This window comes from Amia ocellicauda, chromosome 14 (genome assembly GCF_036373705.1).
Source record: "Amia ocellicauda isolate fAmiCal2 chromosome 14, fAmiCal2.hap1, whole genome shotgun sequence".
Classification (NCBI taxonomy): domain Eukaryota; kingdom Metazoa; phylum Chordata; class Actinopteri; order Amiiformes; family Amiidae; genus Amia; species Amia ocellicauda.
In genome coordinates this window covers 22,262,018-22,283,216 of record NC_089863.1, presented here as the reverse complement: position 1 = coordinate 22,283,216, position 21,199 = coordinate 22,262,018, and the positions used below count along the sequence as shown (strand labels likewise).

General features: G+C 41.6%; 8 non-coding genes across 8 annotated transcripts; 1 reads left to right on the top strand and 7 right to left on the bottom strand.

Annotated features, from left to right (window-relative positions):
• Positions 1-1,232: 1,232 nt before the first annotated feature.
• On the bottom strand, positions 1,233-1,305 carry trnam-cau (transfer RNA methionine (anticodon CAU)). The gene has a single exon. It is a non-coding gene; the product is annotated as a tRNA-Met (tRNA).
• Positions 1,306-3,767: 2,462 nt separating this feature from the next.
• Positions 3,768-3,840, bottom strand: trnam-cau (transfer RNA methionine (anticodon CAU)). Its single transcript has one exon. It is a non-coding gene; the product is annotated as a tRNA-Met (tRNA).
• Positions 3,841-6,322: 2,482 nt separating this feature from the next.
• Positions 6,323-6,394, top strand: trnam-cau (transfer RNA methionine (anticodon CAU)). The gene has a single exon. It is a non-coding gene; the product is annotated as a tRNA-Met (tRNA).
• A 3,309-nt stretch (positions 6,395-9,703) lies between these two features.
• Positions 9,704-9,776, bottom strand: trnam-cau (transfer RNA methionine (anticodon CAU)). Its single transcript has one exon. It is a non-coding gene; the product is annotated as a tRNA-Met (tRNA).
• A 2,460-nt stretch (positions 9,777-12,236) lies between these two features.
• trnam-cau (transfer RNA methionine (anticodon CAU)) lies at positions 12,237-12,309 on the bottom strand. Its single transcript has one exon. It is a non-coding gene; the product is annotated as a tRNA-Met (tRNA).
• A 2,454-nt stretch (positions 12,310-14,763) lies between these two features.
• trnam-cau (transfer RNA methionine (anticodon CAU)) lies at positions 14,764-14,836 on the bottom strand. Its single transcript has one exon. It is a non-coding gene; the product is annotated as a tRNA-Met (tRNA).
• A 2,462-nt stretch (positions 14,837-17,298) lies between these two features.
• trnam-cau (transfer RNA methionine (anticodon CAU)) lies at positions 17,299-17,371 on the bottom strand. Its single transcript has one exon. It is a non-coding gene; the product is annotated as a tRNA-Met (tRNA).
• A 2,463-nt stretch (positions 17,372-19,834) lies between these two features.
• trnam-cau (transfer RNA methionine (anticodon CAU)) lies at positions 19,835-19,907 on the bottom strand. Its single transcript has one exon. It is a non-coding gene; the product is annotated as a tRNA-Met (tRNA).
• Between the last annotated feature and the right edge of the window lie 1,292 nt (positions 19,908-21,199).

Sequence of the window (21,199 nt, the reverse complement as noted above, 5' to 3'; positions counted from 1 at the left end):
CTTCACGGGAGGACAGATCGTAAAACGGACCCGGACCTGTATCTTCTGATTGGATGAACGGCCATAAGATGTTACGTCATTTTTCCTATAAAGTTGTACTCATGTTTGTAAACATTAAGTCTCACTGAAGGAATTATTTCTGACGTGGAGCTTCCAAGCCGGCTCCATTAAAGTTCTATTTGCTTTATCTCCGCGACTTCTCCACTAATTTCCCACGTGGTTCTACAACTCAGACTTAGTAACGCGTTACCCACAACCCTGGAAAAGAGTTGCACTGTCGTTTCTTGAATCTCAGGGCATTCTAAATCTGTTTCGGAGGCGTTCCCCAAAGGCACAATATGTGGATGATATGGGCAAAAAGAAGGAGAAAAAGCTACTGTGCGCTAGATGACATGTAAAGCAAGGAACACATTCGTTACTGTCCCAGCAATCTCCGAGAAACACCGTGTGTACGCATCCACTGTGATATGTGATTGAAACAACGAGATTGCAAGCGCCCATGTGCATCATTTTTACTTCTCGGGTTCAAGTCACAGACAGACTGTGGTCAAAAAGTAGGGAGTTATCAGGGCCAGGTGCCAGGGGTGATACATGTAAGGTACACGCAATAACGCCGAGCTATAGCCTCCACTATGCTGAGTGTTGCTTTGTGGGTACAGCGACTAAATTAAGACATGTTGAAGTCAATCAATCAATGAATAAATACATGTCCATTGATTTATGTATTGATGTATTTCTTTCAACATTGAATTCTTTGTGTAATGTCGTTTTCAACACAGTCCTCAACTCTTGTTGTCCTTGTCGCCAGCACGGGTAAGTGTGTGCTCCTGAGTGGTAAAAGGACCCTTGTCAGAGGTGGGATTCAAAGCCAAGCATCTACAGGAGACGCAGCACCTTACACCACTCGGCCATCCTGACTTGTGCTGCAGTGATCAAATTGAGTCGTTGCCGACGTCATGGAAAACAATGAACTTTTCAATGACTGTGTTCTGCCAGGGCTTCCTTCACTTTGACTTTTGGGATCACGACGTCATCTCACCAATGGCCGAAATAGCTCAGTTGGGGGAGCGATATACTGAACATCTAAAGGTCCCTTGTTCCATCCCAGGATTTGGCATTTTGCCATGAATTTCTTCAGACAGCGCAAGCAACCACTTTATTGCACAGGTGTGCACCTTTTTTCTGCAGCTGGAGATCAGTGTGGTAGAACTCAAAGATAATGGGAGAGTGCTTGCCCCGTGTGAGGGTCGAACTCACCACCTTCAGATTATGTGACTGGCGCGCTACCTACTGCGCCAACGAGGCACGGCATGGCCAGCTCCCTCTACTCCAACTGACCTCTTAGCATGACAACCACTCCGATGAACATTCGTGAACACATATTTTCCCCGAATGACAACCATGCGCCTGTGATGTAGTGATTAGCTAGGTACGTATTAAGCAGTTCGACTGCAGATTATTACAGATAATTATTAAAAGACCATTGTGCCCCAGGGGACGCGTTTTATATGTCTTGTGCATTTGCTTCGGTGACAGAATCTAGAGCTTCCCCGCAGCGCCAGTGGTGTAGTGGTATCATACAAGGTTCCTGTTCTTGTGAGTTGCGTTCGATTTCTGGCTAGCGTATGCCACACAGCCTACTGTCTTACTTGCTTTCATTGCCCTTGTCATTTCATTTTTTTCTTCATTCCAGAATACAGCGGCTAGACTTTTCCTTGGCAATTCATTGGACCATTTCTTTCTTTTGAGGTTATTCAATTTCAAGAACACAAAGACCATACTTTCTGGGAGTTATATTTCAGAAATAAAACGAGACACTCTCAAACTTTGTATCTCCTTCAACAACAAACAAACAAGCCAAATGAGAAGGAAAAGAGCAGTGTTGGGGTCGTTTCTCACAAAAAGTAATGTCTTACATTGTACTCGTTACTCATATCAAAAGTAACTAAACACTTTACTTATTACTTCCTGGAGAATGTAATTAGTTACTTTACTTTTACATTACTCTGCATTACACCCCAAACGTTGCGGGACCTCAATAAACAATTTCAAAGCTACACCAACACAAGCAGTTGATAATGACAGAGACATACTGTTATCTTTTGTTGTTTTAATAAAGCGCCACAGGAAAACCAGGCCAGTGTCGGAAGCCCACCCCCTGTTGTGGGAGGAGCGGAGCGATTGTGGGTTTGGTTTTGTGTTTCGTTTTAAAAATGAAGACAGAAAGCCACACTACGAGCGATAGAGCCTGGTGTGGAAAGGACTTTTGTGGCTGTTTTATTCTTTGTGCTTTAGATGATTGGAGACAGCATAATAAATACACGTTTCTGTTAAGAGATATTAGCAGTAGCTAAATGTGTATAGACAACATTATACTCAGACAAGCATTACGTTACCATAAGAAAACGTGCAACACTAAAATACATCTTTGCTATTTATTTTTATTATTGTTATTATTGTAATCATCATCAAGATATGTGCTAGTAGATCTGCATCTTAAATGTCTCAACTTGACTCCTTTAACTTATTACTCTTACTACAGATTTGTAACTGCAAACGACAGTTTTTCTAATATTTTTAATGTACGACATAGACGTCCTTATCGTCCTTATTAAGACCATATCGTTACAATGTGTAATGCAGTAACGAGAACAAAAAAAAGGAATCAGTAACTGTAATATTAATACTCCTTTTGGAACCATACCATGTTATGTTACTCGTTACTACCAAAAGTAATAACATTACTGTAATGCGTTACTTAGTAACGCGTTACCCACAACCCTGGAAAAGAGTTGCACTGTCGTTTCTTGAATCTCAGAGCATTCTAAATCTGTTTCGGAGGCGTTCCCCAAAGGCACAATATGTGGATGATATGGGCAAAAAGAAGTAGAAAAAGCTACTGTGCGCTAGATGACATGTAAAGCAAGGAACACATTCGTTACTGTCCCAGCAATCTCCGAGAAACACCGTGTGTACGCATCCACTGTGATATGTGATTGAAACAACGAGATTGCAAGCGCCCATGTGCATCATTTTTACTTCTCGGGTTCAAGTCACAGACAGACTGTGGTCAAAAAGTAGGGAGTTATCAGGGCCAGGTGCCAGGGGTGATACATGTAAGGTACACGCAATAACGCCGAGCTATAGCCTCCACTATGCTGAGTGTTGCTTTGTGGGTACAGCGACTAAATTAAGACATGTTGAAGTCAATCAATCAATGAATAAATACATGTCCATTGATTTATGTATTGATGTATTTCTTTCAACATTGAATTCTTTGTGTAATGTCGTTTTCAACACAGTCCTCAACTCTTGTTGTCCTTGTCGCCAGCACGGGTAAGTGTGTGCTCCTGAGTGGTAAAAGGACCCTTGTCAGAGGTGGGATTCAAAGCCAAGCCTCTACAGGAGTCGATGACCTGCACGCAGCACCTTACACCACTCGGCCATCCTGACTTGTGTTGCGGTGATCAAATTGAGTCGTTGCCGACGTCATGGAAAACAATGAACTTTTCAATGACTGTGTTCTGCCAGGGCTTCCTTCACTTTGACTTTTGGGATCAGGACGTCATCTCACCAATGGCCGAAATAGCTCAGTTGGGGGAGCGATAGACTGAACATCTAAAGGTCCCTTGTTCCATCCCAGGATTTGGCATTTTGCCATGAATTTCTTCAGACAGCGCAAGCAACCACTTTATTGCACAGGTGTGCGCCTTTTTTCTGCAGCTGGAGATCAGTGTGGTAGAACTCAAAGATAAAGGAAGAGTGCTTGCCCCGTGTGAGGGTCGAACTCACCACCTTCAGATTATGAGACTGACGCGCTACCTACTGCGCCAACAAACCACGCATTGGCCAGCTCCCTCTACTCCAACTGACCTCTTAGCATGACAACCACTCCGATGAACATTCGTGAACACATATTTTCCCCGAATGACAACCATGCGCCTGTGATGTAGTGATTAGCTAGGTATGTATTAAGCAGTTCGACTGCAGATAATTACAGATAATTATTAAAAGACCATTGTGCCCCAGGGGACGCGTTTTATATGTCTTGTGCATTTGCTTCGGTGACAGAATCTAGAGCTTCCCCGCAGCGCCAGTGGTGTAGTGGTATCATACAAGGTTCCTGTTCTTGTGAGTTGCGTTCGATTTCTGGCTAGCGTATGCCACACAGCCTACTGTCTTACTTGCTTTGATTACCCTTGTCATTTCATTTTTTTCTTCATTCCAGAATACAGCGGCTAGACTTTTCTTCGGCAATTCATTGGACCATTTCTTTCTTTTGAGGTTATTCAATTTCAAGAACACAAAGACCATACTTTCTGGGAGTTATATTTCAGAAATAAAACGAGACACTCTCAAACTTTGTATCTCCTTCAACAACAAACAAACAAGCCAAAAGAGAAGGAAAAGAGCAGTGTTTGGGATCGTTACTCACAAAAAGTAATGTCTTACATTGTACTCGTTACTCAAATCAAAAGTAACTAAACACTTTACTTATTACTTCCTGGATAATGTAATTAGTTACTTTACTTTTACATTACTCTGCATTACACCCCAAACGTTGCGGGACCTCAATAAACAATTTCAAAGCTACACCAACACAAGCAGTTGATAATGACAGAGACATACTGTTATCTTTTGTTGTTTTAATAAAGCGCCACAGGAAAACCAGGCCAGTGTCGGAAGTCCACCCCCTGTTGTGGGAGGAGCGGAGCGATTGTGGGTTTGGTTTTGTGTTTCGTTTTAAAAATGAAGACAGAAAGCAACACTACGAGCGATAGAGCCTGGTGTGGAAAGGACTTTTGTGGCTGTTTTATTCTTTGTGCTTTAGATGATTGGAGACAGCATAATAAATACACGTTTCTGTTAAGAGATATTACGAATAGCTAAAAGGGTATAGACAACATTATATTCAGAAGTTACTGTAAGAAAACTTTCCATGTGCAACACTAAAATAAATATTTGCTATGTATTATTATTATTGTTATTATTGTAATTTTTATCAAGATATGTGCTAGTAGATTTGTATTTTAAATTGCTGAACTTGACTCCCTTAACGTATTACTCTTACTACAGATTTGTAACTGCAATCGACAATTTCTGTAATATTTTTAAATTACACCGTAGACGTGCTTAACCAGGGTGAGTTACAGCTGAAATAAAACACACACGTATCACGATGAATTGTACAGTAACAGCAGCTACAATAGAGTTGCACTCGTGGCGTTTATGGACTTATGGACGCATTTATGAAACCAGTCCTTAATGTTTCAGAGGAAAACCCAGATCTGCTTTATTTATGTATACATTCATTAAACTTGTAAATGGGCACACGTTAACGAAATCGTGTTCGCCTTCATACTGATTGTCTCTGCACCTGTGATGTAGTGATTGGCTAGGTACGTATTAAGCAGATCGACAACAGACTAATAAAAATAATCATTAAGACATCATCTTGCCACATGGGACGCTTTCTATGAATTTGCTTCAAGGACGCAAGCCAGAGCTTCCCCAGCAGCGCCAGTGGTGTAGTGGTATCATACAAGAGTCCCATTCTTGTGACTCTGGTTCGATTCCCGGCTGGCGCATCCGACACAGCCCGCTCTCTTTCTTGATTTGATTGTACTTGTCATTTCATTCTTTTCTTCATTCCAGAATGCAGCGGCAAGACTCTTCTTTAGCAATTGACTGAATTTTCATTTCTTTCTTTTGAGGTTATTATCAGCCCGCTCTCTTTCTTGATTTGATTGTAATCTGCGCAATAGGTAGTCACATTCTGCTGCAGCAGAGAAGGGGTAGTTATCCATCTCGTGTTATTTCACAGGAGTTCGTATGTGCCCATTTCAAGTTGAGGAGCTTACGTGACAGTTCCTGTAACTATTCACTTCTTTACCTGGTGTCTATTGTGTAACGCGCAGCATCTTTTTATTTATTTATTTATTTATTTATTTATTTCCATTTTCCGATACTGTCTGGCTGAGCCCCCGTGTCCTAGTGGATCAGACACTGGGTTCCTAAGCCAGGGAGTGTGGCTTTGAGTCCCAGCTGCTCAGAAGCACTGTCATTTTTAAGCTCGGATCTGAGCTCAGACTGAGCCCCGATCCGCTTAGTTCAAAACAATTGACATGATGCTTCCCACAGCACATACAGGGTGAAATGTGAAGGCACTGAAACCTGGAAAGCTGCTCCAGCGCATGGAGAAGCTCGGTGTGCAGTCTTGAACAGGAAAGTGGAAATAACGCAGGGCTTTGCAAACTTGTATTGCTTGCAATATGCAATATAGGAGTGGCTGTGACGTTAACAGGTGGGTGTGTGCCCAAGGAGCAGAGTGGCGCAGCGGAAGCGTGCTGGGCCCATAACCCAGAGGTCGATGGATCGAAACCATCCTCTGCTATGTTTCAACTTTGGTTTTGTTTCATTTCGGAAAGGTCTGAATAAAGTGCAATCTGGAAAGATGCTAATGGACATTTTCCTTCCGCACTCAGGAACAGGAAACTGCAGATATCGCAGGGCTTCCCAAATGTTCACCGATTGCAATTTGGAAAACAAATTGCCTGCCACTTTGCAATCCTGGAATCATGTTCTACCACAGTGAGATATTGTGGGGAAGCAGTTTCTAAGCGTTGGTGGTATAGTGATTAGCATAGCTGCCTTCCAAGCAGTTGACACGGGTTCGATTACCGGCCAACGCAATATACACTCCCCTCTCTGTCTGTTCTCAGCTGCCTTGTGTGCTCTTTCATGCTGCTTCAGACACTTTTAAGAACATAAGGGAGTTAACAAACGAGAGGGGACCATTCGACCCATCTTGCTCGTTTGGTGTTCATTAATATCGAAGTGATCCAAGGATCCATTCCAGACCATTTTTAAATGTTCCCAAACTTTCAGCTTCAACCACATCGCTGGGTAGTTTATTCCAGATTGTGACTACTCTCTGTGTAAAGAAGTGTCTCCTGTTTTCCGTTTTGAATGCCTTGAAGCCCAATTTCCATTTCTGTCCCCGGGTAGTCTCCTCTGTACCAGGGTGAAAAGGTTCAGTTCTCTCAGTCTCTCCGAGTAGGACTTTCCCTTGAAGACCTGGAATAAGTCTGGTTGCTCTCCTCTGAACTGCCTCTAAGGCAGCAATATCCTTTTTGAAGTGTGGTGCCCAGAACTGTACACAGTATTCCAGATGAGGTCTAACTAGCGCATTGTACAGTCTTAACATGACTGCCCTTGTTTTAAATTCTACACTTTTGACAATATACCCTAGCATTCTGTTTGCCTTCTTTATTGCTTCCCCACATTGCTTGGATGGAGAAAGTGAGGAGTCCACATAGACTCCTAGGTCTTTCTCATGCGTTACTTCATGTAGATTTGTACCTCCCATAGTGTAATTATAGTGGACATTTTTGTTACCTGCACTTGTCCACATTAAATTGCATTTGCCAGGTGTCAGCCCACAACTGAATATTATCTAAGTTCCTCTGAATAGCCTGTGCTGCCAAGATTGTATCTGCTGAGCCACCTATTTTCTTGAAGTACTGTTGGAAATATCCCATCTGGCCCAGGTGATTTGTTTGTTTTTAATTCTGCTAGTCCCTTTAGTACCTCCTCCTCATTTATCCTGATCTCTCTTAGGGATTGACTGGACTGATTGTCAACCTGTGGCATGTCATCTGTTTTTTCTTTTGTAAAAACCTCTGTGAAATACTCATTTAGAATATGTGCCACATCTTGTTCGTTTTCCAAGATACCTCCGTTTTTGCCCTTTATCTGTTTCACCTCCTCCTTTATTAACCGCTTGCTGTTGTGATATTGAAAAAAGCTCTTTGCATTGGTTTGAGCTCCAAGAGCTATTTTTCTTTCTAATTCCCTCTTTGCTTTCCTGATCCCTTTCTTAAGATCTCTTTGCAGCTCAACATATTCTATGTATTTTGTTTCGTCACCATCCCTTTTGTATGTGCTATACAACATTGTCTTCCTCTTTATATTTTTTGCATACCTCTATTAAACCATTTTGGCCAATGTTTTTTGTTCCTCAATTTGCTAAGTTTTGGTACAAATTGTTCCTGAGCCTCGTGTAGTATATTCTTAAAATATACCCATGCATTTTCAACTAACTCTCTGAAGACTCTTTTTGGAAGTTGAAGAAAGTGTTTTGTGATTATTATATAATGTTTTATATTAATACTAGCATTAGAAGTAGTTTTGTATACAGACTGAGCACATTCGATTTAGCAGGACAAGTAAAGGGTCAACAAGGTCGATTTGTTAGAAACTCCTGTCAGTAATGAAAGATTACACAGTGCCAAAATAGCCTAGAGCTGTCTCCTGAGAATTTGTTTATGACTTAATCGTTTCTCCAGATAGGCAGGAATTGTTTCTGTTAAAGAACGATTGACACTAGGTAAATGACGACCGTGGGATCGCATCTTCCTAGTGCACATCAAAGACGGACATCTGCTTTGGATCCATCACCTCTTCACGGGAGGACAGATCGTAAAACGGACCCGGACCTGTATCTTCTGATTGGATGAACGGCCATAAGATGTTACGTCATTTTTCCTATAAAGTTGTACTCATGTTTGTAAACATTAAGTCTCACTGAAGGAATTATTTCTGACGTGGAGCTTCCGAGCCGGCTCCATTAAAGTTCTATTTGCTTTATCTCCGCGACTTCTCCACTAATTTCCCACGTGGTTCTACAACTCAGACTTAGTAACGCGTTACCCACAACCCTGGAAAGAGTTGCACTGTCGTTTCTTGAATCTCAGGGCATTCTAAATCTGTTTCGGAGGCGTTTCCCAAAGGCACAATATGTGGATGATATGGGCAAAAAGAAGGAGAAAAAGCTACTGTGCGCTAGATGACATGTAAAGCAAGGAACACATTCGTTAATGTCCCAGCAATCTCCGAGAAACACCGTGTGTACGCATCCACTGTGATATGTGATTGAAACAACGAGATTGCAAGCGCCCATGTGCATCATTTTTACTTCTCGGGTTCAAGTCACAGACAGACTGTGGTCAAAAAGTAGGGAGTTATCAGGGCCAGGTGCCAGGGGTGATACATGTAAGGTACACGCAATAACGCCGAGCTATAGCCTCCACTATGCTGAGTGTTGCTTTGTGGGTACAGCGACTAAATTAAGACATGTTGAAGTCAATCAATCAATGAATAAATACATGTCCATTGATTTATGTATTGATGTATTTCTTTCAACATTGAATTCTTTGTGTAATGTCGTTTTCAACACAGTCCTCAACTCTTGTTGTCCTTGTCGCCAGCACGGGTAAGTGTGTGCTCCTGAGTGGTAAAAGGACCCTTGTCAGAGGTGGGATTCAAAGCCAAGCATCTACAGGAGACGATGACCTGCACGCAGCACCTTACACCACTCGGCCATCCTGACTTGTGCTGCAGTGATCAAATTGAGTCGTTGCCGACGTCATGGAAAACAATGAACTTTTCAATGACTGTTCTGCCAGGGCTTCCTTCACTTTGACTTTTGGGATCACGACGTCATCTCACCAATGGCCGAAATAGCTCAGTTGGGGGAGCGATAGACTGAACATCTAAAGGTCCCTTGTTCCATCCCAGGATTTGGCATTTTGCCATGAATTTCTTCAGACAGCGCAAGCAACCACTTTATTGCACAGGTGTGCGCCTTTTTTCTGCAGCTGGAGATCAGTGTGGTAGAACTCAAAGATAAAGGAAGAGTGCTTGCCCCGTGTGAGGGTCGAACTCACCACCTTCAGATTATGAGACTGACGCGCTACCTACTGCGCCAACGAGGCACGGCATGGCCAGCTCCCTCTACTCCAACTGACCTCTTAGCATGACAACCACTCCGATGAACATTCGTGAACACATATTTTCCCCGAATGACAACCATGCGCCTGTGATGTAGTGATTAGCTAGGTACGTATTAAGCAGTTCGACTGCAGATTATTACAGATAATTATTAAAAGACCATTGTGCCCCAGGGGACGCGTTTTATATGTCTTGTGCATTTGCTTCGGTGACAGAATCTAGAGCTTCCCCGCAGCGCCAGTGGTGTAGTGGTATCATACAAGGTTCCTGTTCTTGTGAGTTGCGTTCGATTTCTGGCTAGCGTATGCCACACAGCCTACTGTCTTACTTGCTTTGATTACCCTTGTCATTTCATTTTTTTCTTCATTCCAGAATACAGCGGCTAGACTTTTCCTCGGCAATTCATTGGACCATTTCTTTCTTTTGAGGTTATTCAATTTCAAGAACACAAAGACCATACTTTCTGGGAGTTATATTTCAGAAATAAAACGAGACACTCTCAAACTTTGTATCTCCTTCAACAACAAACAAACAAGCCAAAAGAGAAGGAAAAGAGCAGTGTTGGGGTCGTTTCTCACAAAAAGTAATGTCTTACATTGTACTCGTTACTCAAATCAAAAGTAACTAAACACTTTACTTATTACTTCCTGGATAATGTAATTAGTTACTTTACTTTTACATTACTCTGCATTACACCCCAAACGTTGCGGGACCTCAATAAACAATTTCAAAGCTACACCAACACAAGCAGTTGATAATGACAGAGACATACTGTTATCTTTTGTTGTTTTAATAAAGCGCCACAGGAAAACCAGGCCAGTGTCGGAAGTCCACCCCCTGTTGTGGGAGGAGCGGAGCGATTGTGGGTTTGGTTTTGTGTTTCGTTTTAAAAATGAAGACAGAAAGCAACACTACGAGCGATAGAGCCTGGTGTGGAAAGGACTTTTGTGGCTGTTTTATTCTTTGTGCTTTAGATGATTGGAGACAGCATAATAAATACACGTTTCTGTTAAGAGATATTAGCAGTAGCTAAACGTGTATAGACAACATTATACTCAGACAAGCATTACGTTACCATAAGAAAACGTGCAACACTAAAATACATCTTTGCTATTTATTTTTATTATTGTTATTATTGTAATCATCATCAAGATATGTGCTAGTAGATCTGCATCTTAAATGTCTCAACTTGACTCCTTTAACTTATTACTCTTACTACAGATTTGTAACTGCAAACGACAGTTTTTCTAATATTTTTAATGTACGACATAGACGTCCTTATCGTCCTTATTAAGACCATATCGTTACAATGTGTAATGCAGTAACGAGAACAAAAAAAAGGAATCAGTAACTGTAATATTATTACTCCTTTTGGAACCATACCACGTTACGTTACTCGTTACTACCAAAAGTAATAACATTACTGTAATGCGTTACTTAGTAACGCGTTACCCACAACCCTGGAAAAGAGTTGCACTGTCGTTTCTTAAATCTCAAGCATTCTAAATCTGTTTCGGAGGCGTTCCCCAAAGGCACAATATGTGGATGATATGGGCAAAAAGAAGGAGAAAAAGCTACTGTGCGCTAGATGACATGTAAAGCAAGGAACACATTCGTTACTGTCCCAGCAATCTCCGAGAAACACCGTGTGTACGCATCCACTGTGATATGTGATTGAAACAACGAGATTGCAAGCGCCCATGTGCATCATTTTTACTTCTCGGGTTCAAGTCACAGACAGACTGTGGTCAAAAAGTAGGGAGTTATCAGGGCCAGGTGCCAGGGGTGATACATGTAAGGTACACGCAATAACGCCGAGCTATAGCCTCCACTATGCTGAGTGTTGCTTTGTGGGTACAGCGACTAAATTAAGACATGTTGAAGTCAATCAATCAATGAATAAATACATGTCCATTGATTTATGTATTGATGTATTTCTTTCAACATTGAATTCTTTGTGTAATGTCGTTTTCAACACAGTCCTCAACTCTTGTTGTCCTTGTCGCCAGCATGGGTAAGTGTGTGCTCCTGAGTGGTAAAAGGACCCTTGTCAGAGGTGGGATTCAAGCCAAGCCTCTACAGGAGACGATGACCTGCACGCAGCACCTTACACCACTCGGCCATCCTGACTTGTGTTGCAGTGATCAAATTGAGTCGTTGCCGACGTCATGGAAAACAATGAACTTTTCAATGACTGTGTTCTGCCAGGGCTTCCTTCACTTTGACTTTTGGGATCACGACGTCATCTCAGCAATGGCCGAAATAGCTCAGTTGGGGGAGCGATAGACTGAACATCTAAAGGTCCCTTGTTCCATCCCAGGATTTGGCATTTTGCCATGAATTTCTTCAGACAGCGCAAGCAACCACTTTATTGCACAGGTGTGCGCCTTTTTTCTGCAGCTGGAGATCAGTGTGGTAGAACTCAAAGATAAAGGAAGAGTGCTTGCCCCGTGTGAGGGTCGAACTCACCACCTTCAGATTATGAGACTGACGCGCTACCTACTGCGCCAACGAGGCACGGCATGGCCAGCTCCCTCTACTCCAACTGACCTCTTAGCATGACAACCACTCCGATGAACATTCGTGAACACATATTTTCCCCGAATGACAACCATGCGCCTGTGATGTAGTGATTAGCTAGGTACGTATTAAGCAGTTCGACTGCAGATTATTACAGATAATTATTAAAAGACCATTGTGCCCCAGGGGACGCGTTTTATATGTCTTGTGCATTTGCTTCGGTGACAGAATCTAGAGCTTCCCCGCAGCGCCAGTGGTGTAGTGGTATCATACAAGGTTCCTGTTCTTGTGAGTTGCGTTCGATTTCTGGCTAGCGTATGCCACACAGCCTACTGTCTTACTTGCTTTGATTGCCCTTGTCATTTCATTTTTTTCTTCATTCCAGAATACAGCGGCTAGACTTTTCTTCGGCAATTCATTGGACCATTTCTTTCTTTTGAGGTTATTCAATTTCAAGAACACAAAGACCATACTTTCTGGGAGTTATATTTCAGAAATAAAACGAGACACTCTCAAACTTTGTATCTCCTTCAACAACAAACAAACAAGCCAAAAGAGAAGGAAAAGAGCAGTGTTTGGGGTCGTTACTCACAAAAAGTAATGTCTTACATTGTACTCGTTACTCATATCAAAAGTAACTAAACACTTTACTTATTACTTCCTGGAGAATGTAATTAGTTACTTTACTTTTACATTACTCTGCATTACACCCCAAACGTTGCGGGACCTCAATAAACAATTTCAAATCTACACCAACACAAGCAGTTGATAATGACAGAGACATACTGTTATCTTTTGTTGTTTTAATAAAGCGCCACAGGAAAACCAGGCCAGTGTCGGAAGTCCACCCCCTGTTGTGGGAGGAGCGGAGCGATTGTGGGTTTGGTTCTGTGTTTCGTTTTAAAAATGAAGACAGAAAGCAACACTACGAGCGATAGAGCCTGGTGTGGAAAGGACTTTTGTGGCTGTTTTATTCTTTGTGCTTTAGATGATTGGAGACAGCATAATAAATACACGTTTCTGTTAAGAGATATTAGCAGTAGCTAAACGTGTATAGACAACATTATACTCAGACAAGCATTACGTTACCATAAGAAAACGTGCAACACTAAAATACATCTTTGCTATTTATTTTTATTATTGTTATTATTGTAATCATCATCAAGATATGTGCTAGTAGATCTGCATCTTAAATGTCTCAACTTGACTCCTTTAACTTATTACTCTTACTACAGATTTGTAACTGCAAACAACAGTTTTTCTAATATTTTTAGTGTACGACATAGACGTCCTTATCGTCCTTATTAAGACCATATCGTTACAATGTGTAATGCAGTAACGAGAACAAAAAAAAGGAATCAGTAACTGTAATATTATTACTCCTTTTGGAACCATACCACGTTACGTTACTCGTTACTACCAAAAGTAATACCATACCGTTACTTAGTAACGCATTACCCACAACCCTGGAAAAGAGTTGCACTGTCGTTTCTTGAATCTCAGAGCATTCTAAATCTGTTTCGGAGGCGTTCCCCAAAGGCACAATATGTGGATGATATGGGCAAAAAGAAGGAGAAAAAGCTACTGTGCGCTAGATGACATGTAAAGCAAGGAACACATTCGTTACTGTCCCAGCAATCTCCGAGAAACACCGTGTGTACGAATCCACTGAGATATGTGATTGAAACAACGAGATTGCAAGCGCCCATGTGCATCATTTTTACTTCTCGGGTTCAAGTCACAGACAGACTGTGGTCAAAAAGTAGGGAGTTATCAGGGCCAGGTGCCAGGGGTGATACATGTAAGGTACACGCAATAACGCCGAGCTATAGCCTCCACTATGCTGAGTGTTGCTTTGTGGGTACAGCGACTAAATTAAGACATGTTGAAGTCAATCAATCAATGAATAAATACATGTCCATTGATTTATGTATTGATGTATTTCTTTCAACATTGAATTCTTTGTGTAATGTCGTTTTCAACACAGTCCTCAACTCTTGTTGTCCTTGTCGCCAGCACGGGTAAGTGTGTGCTCCTGAGTGGTAAAAGGACCCTTGTCAGAGGTGGGATTCAAGCCAAGCCTCTACAGGAGATGATGACCTGCACGCAGCACCTTACACCACTCGGCCATCCTGACTTGTGTTGCAGTGATCAAATTGAGTCGTTGCCGACGTCATGGAAAACAATGAACTTTTCAATGACTGTGTTCTGCCAGGGCTTCCTTCACTTTGACTTTTGGGATCACGACGTCATCTCACCAATGGCCGAAATAGCTCAGTTGGGGCAGCGATAGACTGAACATCTAAAGGTCCCTTGTTCCATCCCAGGATTTGGCATTTTGCCATGAATTTCTTCAGACAGCGCAAGCAACCACTTTATTGCACAGGTGTGCGCCTTTTTTCTGCAGCTGGAGATCAGTGTGGTAGAACTCAAAGATAAAGGAAGAGTGCTTGCCCCGTGTGAGGGTCGAACTCACCACCTTCAGATTATGAGACTGACGCGCTACCTACTGCGCCAACGAGGCACGGCATGGCCAGCTCCCTCTACTCCAACTGACCTCTTAGCATGACAACCACTCCGATGAACATTCGTGAACACATATTTTCCCCGAATGACAACCATGCGCCTGTGATGTAGTGATTAGCTAGGTACGTATTAAGCAGTTCGACTGCAGATTATTACAGATAATTATTAAAAGACCATTGTGCCCCAGGGGACGCGTTTTATATGTCTTGTGCATTTGCTTCGGTGACAGAATCTAGAGCTTCCCCGCAGCGCCAGTGGTGTAGTGGTATCATACAAGGTTCCTGTTCTTGTGAGTTGCGTTCGATTTCTGGCTAGCGTATGCCACACAGCCTACTGTCTTACTTGCTTTGATTGCCCTTGTCATTTCATTTTTTTCTTCATTCCAGAATACAGCGGCTAGACTTTTCTTCGGCAATTCATTGGACCATTTCTTTCTTTTGAGGTTATTCAATTTCAAGAACACAAAGACCATACTTTCTGGGAGTTATATTTCAGAAATAAAACGAGACACTCTCAAACTTTGTATCTCCTTCAACAACAAACAAACAAGCCAAAAGAGCAGGAAAAGAGCAGTGTTGGGGTCGTTACTCACAAAAAGTAATGTCTTACATTGTACTCGTTACTCATATCAAAAGTAACTAAACACTTTACTTATTACTTCCTGGAGAATGTAATTAGTTACTTTACTTTTACATTACTCTGCATTACACCCCAAACGTTGCGGGACCTCAATAAACAATTTCAAAGCTACACCAACACAAGCAGTTGATAATGACAGAGACATACTGTTATCTTTTGTTGTTTTAATAAAGCGCCACAGGAAAACCAGGCCAGTGTCGGAAGTCCACCCCCTGTTGTGGGAGGAGCGGAGCGATTGTGGGTTTGGTTTTGTGTTTCGTTTTAAAAATGAAGACAGAAAGCAACACTACGAGCGATAGAGCCTGGTGTGGAAAGGACTTTTGTGGCTGTTTTATTCTTTGTGCTTTAGATGATTGGAGACAGCATAATAAATACACGTTTCTGTTAAGAGATATTAGCAGTAGCTAAACGTGTATAGACAACATTATACTCAGACAAGCATTACGTTACCATAAGAAAACGTGCAACACTAAAATACATCTTTGCTATTTATTTTTATTATTGTTATTATTGTAATCATCATCAAGATATGTGCTAGTAGATCTGCATCTTAAATGTCTCAACTTGACTCCTTTAACTTATTACTCTTACTACAGATTTGTAACTGCAAACGACAGTTTTTCTAATATTTTTAATGTATGACATAGACGTCCTTATCGTCCTTATTAAGACCATATCGTCACAATGTGTAATGCAGTAACGAGAACAAAAAAAGGAATCAGTAACTGTAATATTATTACTCCTTTTGGAAACATACCACATTACGTTACTCGTTACTACCAAAAGTAATAACATTACTGTAATGCGTTACTTAGTAACGCGTTACCCACAACCCTGGAAAAGAGTTGCACTGTCGTTTCTTGAATCTCAGAGCATTCTAAATCTGTTTCAGAGGCATTCCCCAAAGGCACAATATGTGGATGATATGGGCAAAAAGAAGGAGAAAAAGCTACTGTGCGCTAGATGACATGTAAAGCAAGGAACACATTCCTTACTGTCCCAGCAATCTCCGAGAAACACTGTGTGTACGCATCCACTGTGATATGTGATTGAAACAACGAGATTGCAAGCGCCTTATGTGCATCATTTTTACTTCTCGGGTTGAAGTCACAGACAGACTGTGGTCAAAAAGTAGGGAGTTATCAGGGCCAGGTGCCAGGGGTGATACATGTAAGGTACACGCAATAACGCCGAGCTATAGCCTCCACTATGCTGAGTGTTGCTTTGTGGGTACAGTGACTAAATTAAGACATGTTGAAGTCAATCACTCAATGAATAAATACATGTCCATTGATTTATGTATTGATGTATTTCTTTCAACATTGAATTCTTTGTGTAATGTCGTTTTCAACACAGTCCTCAACTCTTGTTGTCCTTGTCGCCAGCACGGGTAAGTGTGTGCTCCTGAGTGGTAAAAGGACCCTTGTCAGAGGTGGGATTCAAAGCCAAGCCTCTACAGGAGACGATGACCTGCACGCAGCACCTTACACCACTCGGCCATCCTGACTTGTGCTGCAGTGATCAAATTGAGTCATTGCCGACGTCATGGAAAACAATGAACTTTTCAATGACTGTGTTCTGCCAGGGCTTCCTTTACTTTGACTTTTGGGATCACGACGTCATCTCACCAATGGCCGAAATAGCTCAGTTGGGGGAGCGATAGACTGAACATCTAAAGGTCCCTTGTTCCATCCCAGGATTTGGCATTTTGCCATGAATTTCTTCAGACAGCGCAAGCAACCACTTTATTGCACAGGTGTGCGCCTTTTTTCTGCAGCTGGAGATCAGTGTGGTAGAACTCAAAGATAAATGAAGAGTGCTTGCCCCGTGTGAGGGTCGAACTCACCACCTTCAGTTTATGAGACTGACGTGCTACCTACTTCGCCAACGAGGCACGGCATGGCTAGCTCCCTCTACTCCAACTGACCTCTTAGCATGACAACCACTCCGATGAACATTCGTGAACACATATTTTCCCCGAATGACAACCATGCGCCTGTGATGTAGTGATTAGCAAGGTACGTATTAAGCAGTTCGACTGCAGATTATTACAGATAATTATTAAAACACCATTGTGCCCCAGGGGACGCGTTTTATATGTCTTGTGCATTTGCTTCGGTGACAGAATCTAGAGCTTCCCCGCAGCACCAGTGGTGTAGTGGTATCATACAAGGCTCCTGTTCTTGTGAGTTGCGTTCGATTTCTGGCTAGCGTATGCCACACAGCCTACTGTCTTACTTGCTTTGATTGCCCTTGTCATTTCATTTTTTTCTTCATTCCAGAATACAGCGGCTAGACTTTTCCTCGGCAATTCATTGGACCATTTCTTTCTTTTGAGGTTATTCAATTTCAAGAACACAAAGACCATACATTCTGGGAGTTATATTTCAGAAATAAAACGAGACACTCTCAAACTTTGTATCTCCTTCAACAACAAACAAACAAGCCAAAAGAGAAGGAAAAGAGCAGTGTTGGGGTCGTTACTCAGAAAAAGTAATGTCTTACATTGTACTCGTTACTCATATCAAAAGTAACTAAACACTTTACTTATTACTTCATGGAGAATGTAATTAGTTACTTTACTTTTACATTACTCTGCATTACACCCCAAACGTTGCGGGACCTCAATAAACAATTTCAAAGCTACACCAACACAAGCAGTTGATAATGACAGAGACATACTGTTATCTTTTGTTGTTTTAATAAAGCGCCACAGGAAAACCAGGCCAGTGTCGGAAGTCCACCCCCTGTTGTGGGAGGAGCGGAGCGATTGTGGGTTTGGTTCTGTGTTTCGTTTTAAAAATGAAGACAGAAAGCAACACTACGAGCGATAGAGCCTGGTGTGGAAAGGACTTTTGTGGCTGTTTTATTCTTTGTGCTTTAGATGATTGGAGACAGCATAATAAATACACGTTTCTGTTAAGAGATATTAGCAGTAGCTAAACGTGTATAGACAACATTATACTCAGACAAGCATTACGTTACCATAAGAAAACGTGCAACACTAAAATACATCTTTGCTATTTATTTTTATTATTGTTATTATTGTAATCATCATCAAGATATGTGCTAGTAGATCTGCATTTTAAATGTCTCAAATTGACTCCTTTAACTTATTACTCTTACTACAGATTTGTAACTGCAAACGACAGTTTTTCTAATATTTTTAATGTACGACATAGACGTCCTTATCGTCCTTATTAAGACCATATCGTTACAATGTGTAATGCAGTAACGAGAACAAAAAAAAGGAATCAGTAACTGTAAAATTATTACTCCTTTTGGAACCATACCACGTTACGTTACTCGTTACTACCAAAAGTAATAACATTACTGTAATGCGTTACTTAGTAACGCGTTACCCACAACCCTGGAAAAGAGTTGCACTGTCGTTTCTTGAATCTCAGAGCATTCTAAATCTGTTTCGGAGGCGTTCCCCAAAGGCACAATATGTGGATGATATGGGCAAAAAGAAGGAGAAAAAGCTACTGTGCGCTAGATGACATGTAAAGCAAGGAACACATTCCTTACTGTCCCAGCAATCTCCGAGAAACACTGTGTGTACGCATCCACTGTGATATGTGATTGAAACAACGAGATTGCAAGCGCCTTATGTGCATCATTTTTACTTCTCGGGTTGAAGTCACAGACAGACTGTGGTCAAAAAGTAGGGAGTTATCAGGGCCAGGTGCCAGGGGTGATACATGTAAGGTACACGCAATAACGCCGAGCTATAGCCTCCACTATGCTGAGTGTTGCTTTGTGGGTACAGCGACTAAATTAAGACATGTTGAAGTCAATCAATCAATGAATAAATACATGTCCATTGATTTATGTATTGATGTATTTCTTTCAACATTGAATTCTTTGTGTAATGTCGTTTTCAACACAGTCCTCAACTCTTGTTGTCCTTGTCGCCAGCACGGGTAAGTGTGTGCTCCTGAGTGGTAAAAGGACCCTTGTCAGAGGTGGGATTCAAAGCCAAGCCTCTACAGGAGACGATGACCTGCACGCAGCACGTTACACCACTCGGCCATCCTGACTTGTGTTGCAGTGATCAAACTGAGTCGTTGCCGACGTCATGGAAAAAAATGAACTTTTCAATGACTGTGTTCTGCCAGGGCTTCCTTCACTTTGACTTTTGGGATCACGACGTCATCTCACCAATGGCCGAAATAGCTCAGTTGGGGGAGCGATAGACTGAACATCTAAAGGTCCCTTGTTCCATCCCAGGATTTGGCATTTTGCCATGAATTTCTTCAGACAGCGCAAGCAACCACTTTATTGCACAGGTGTGCGCCTTTTTTCTGCAGCTGGAGATCAGTGTGGTAGAACTCAAAGATAAAGGAAGAGTGCTTGCCCCGTGTGAGGGTCGAACTCACCACCTTCAGATTATGAGACTGACGCGCTACCTACTGCGCCAACGAGGCACGGCATGGCCAGCTCCCTCTACTCCAACTGACCTCTTAGCATGACAACCACTCCGATGAACATTCGTGAACACATATTTTCCCCGAATGACAACCATGCGCCTGTGATGTAGTGATTAGCTAGGTACGTATTAAGCAGTTCGACTGCAGATTATTACAGATAATTATTAAAAGACCATTGTGCCCCAGGGGACGCGTTTTATATGTCTTGTGCATTTGCTTCGGTGACAGAATCTAGAGCTTCCCCGCAGCGCCAGTGGTGTAGTGGTATCATACAAGGTTCCTGTTCTTGTGAGTTGCGTTCGATTTCTGGCTAGCGTATGCCACACAGCCTACTGTCTTACTTGCTTTGATTGCCCTTGTCATTTCATTTTTTTCTTCATTCCAGAATACAGCGGCTAGACTTTTCTTCGGCAATTCATTGGACCATTTCTTTTTTTTTAGGTTATTCAATTTCAAGAACACAAAGACCATACTTTCTGGGAGTTATATTTCAGAAATAAAACGAGACACTCTCAAACTTTGTATCTCCTTCAACAACAAACAAACAAGCCAAAAGAGAAGGAAAAGAGCAGTGTTGGGGTCGTTACTCACAAAAAGTAATGTCTTACATTGTACTCGTTACTCATATCAAAAGTAACTAAACACTTTACTTATTACTTCCTGGAGAATGTAATTAGTTACTTTACTTTTACATTACTCTGCATTACACCCCAAACATTGCGGGACCTCAATAAACAATTTCAAAGCTACACCAACACAAGCAGTTGATAATGACAGAGACATACTGTTATCTTTTGTTGTTTTAATAAAGCGCCACAGGAAAACCAGGCCAGTGTCGGAAGTCCACCCCCTGTTGTGGGAGGAGCGGAGCGATTGTGGGTTTGGTTTTGTGTTTCGTTTTAAAAATGAAGACAGAAAGCAACACTACGAGCGATAGAGCCTGGTGTGGAAAGGACTTTTGTGGCTGTCTTATTCTGTATGCTTTAGATGATTGGAGACAGCATAATAAATACACGTTTCTGTTAAGAGATATTACGAATAGCTAAAAGGGTATAGACAACATTATATTCAGAAGTTACTGTATTAAAACTTTCCATGTGCAACACTAAAATAAATATTTGCTATGTATTATTATTATATTTATTATTGTAATCTTTATCAAGATATGTGCTAGTAGATTTGTATTTTAAATTGCTGAACTTGACTCCCTTAACGTATTACTCTTACTACAGATTTGTAACTGCAAACGACAATTTCTGTAATATTTTTAAATTACACCGTAGACGTGC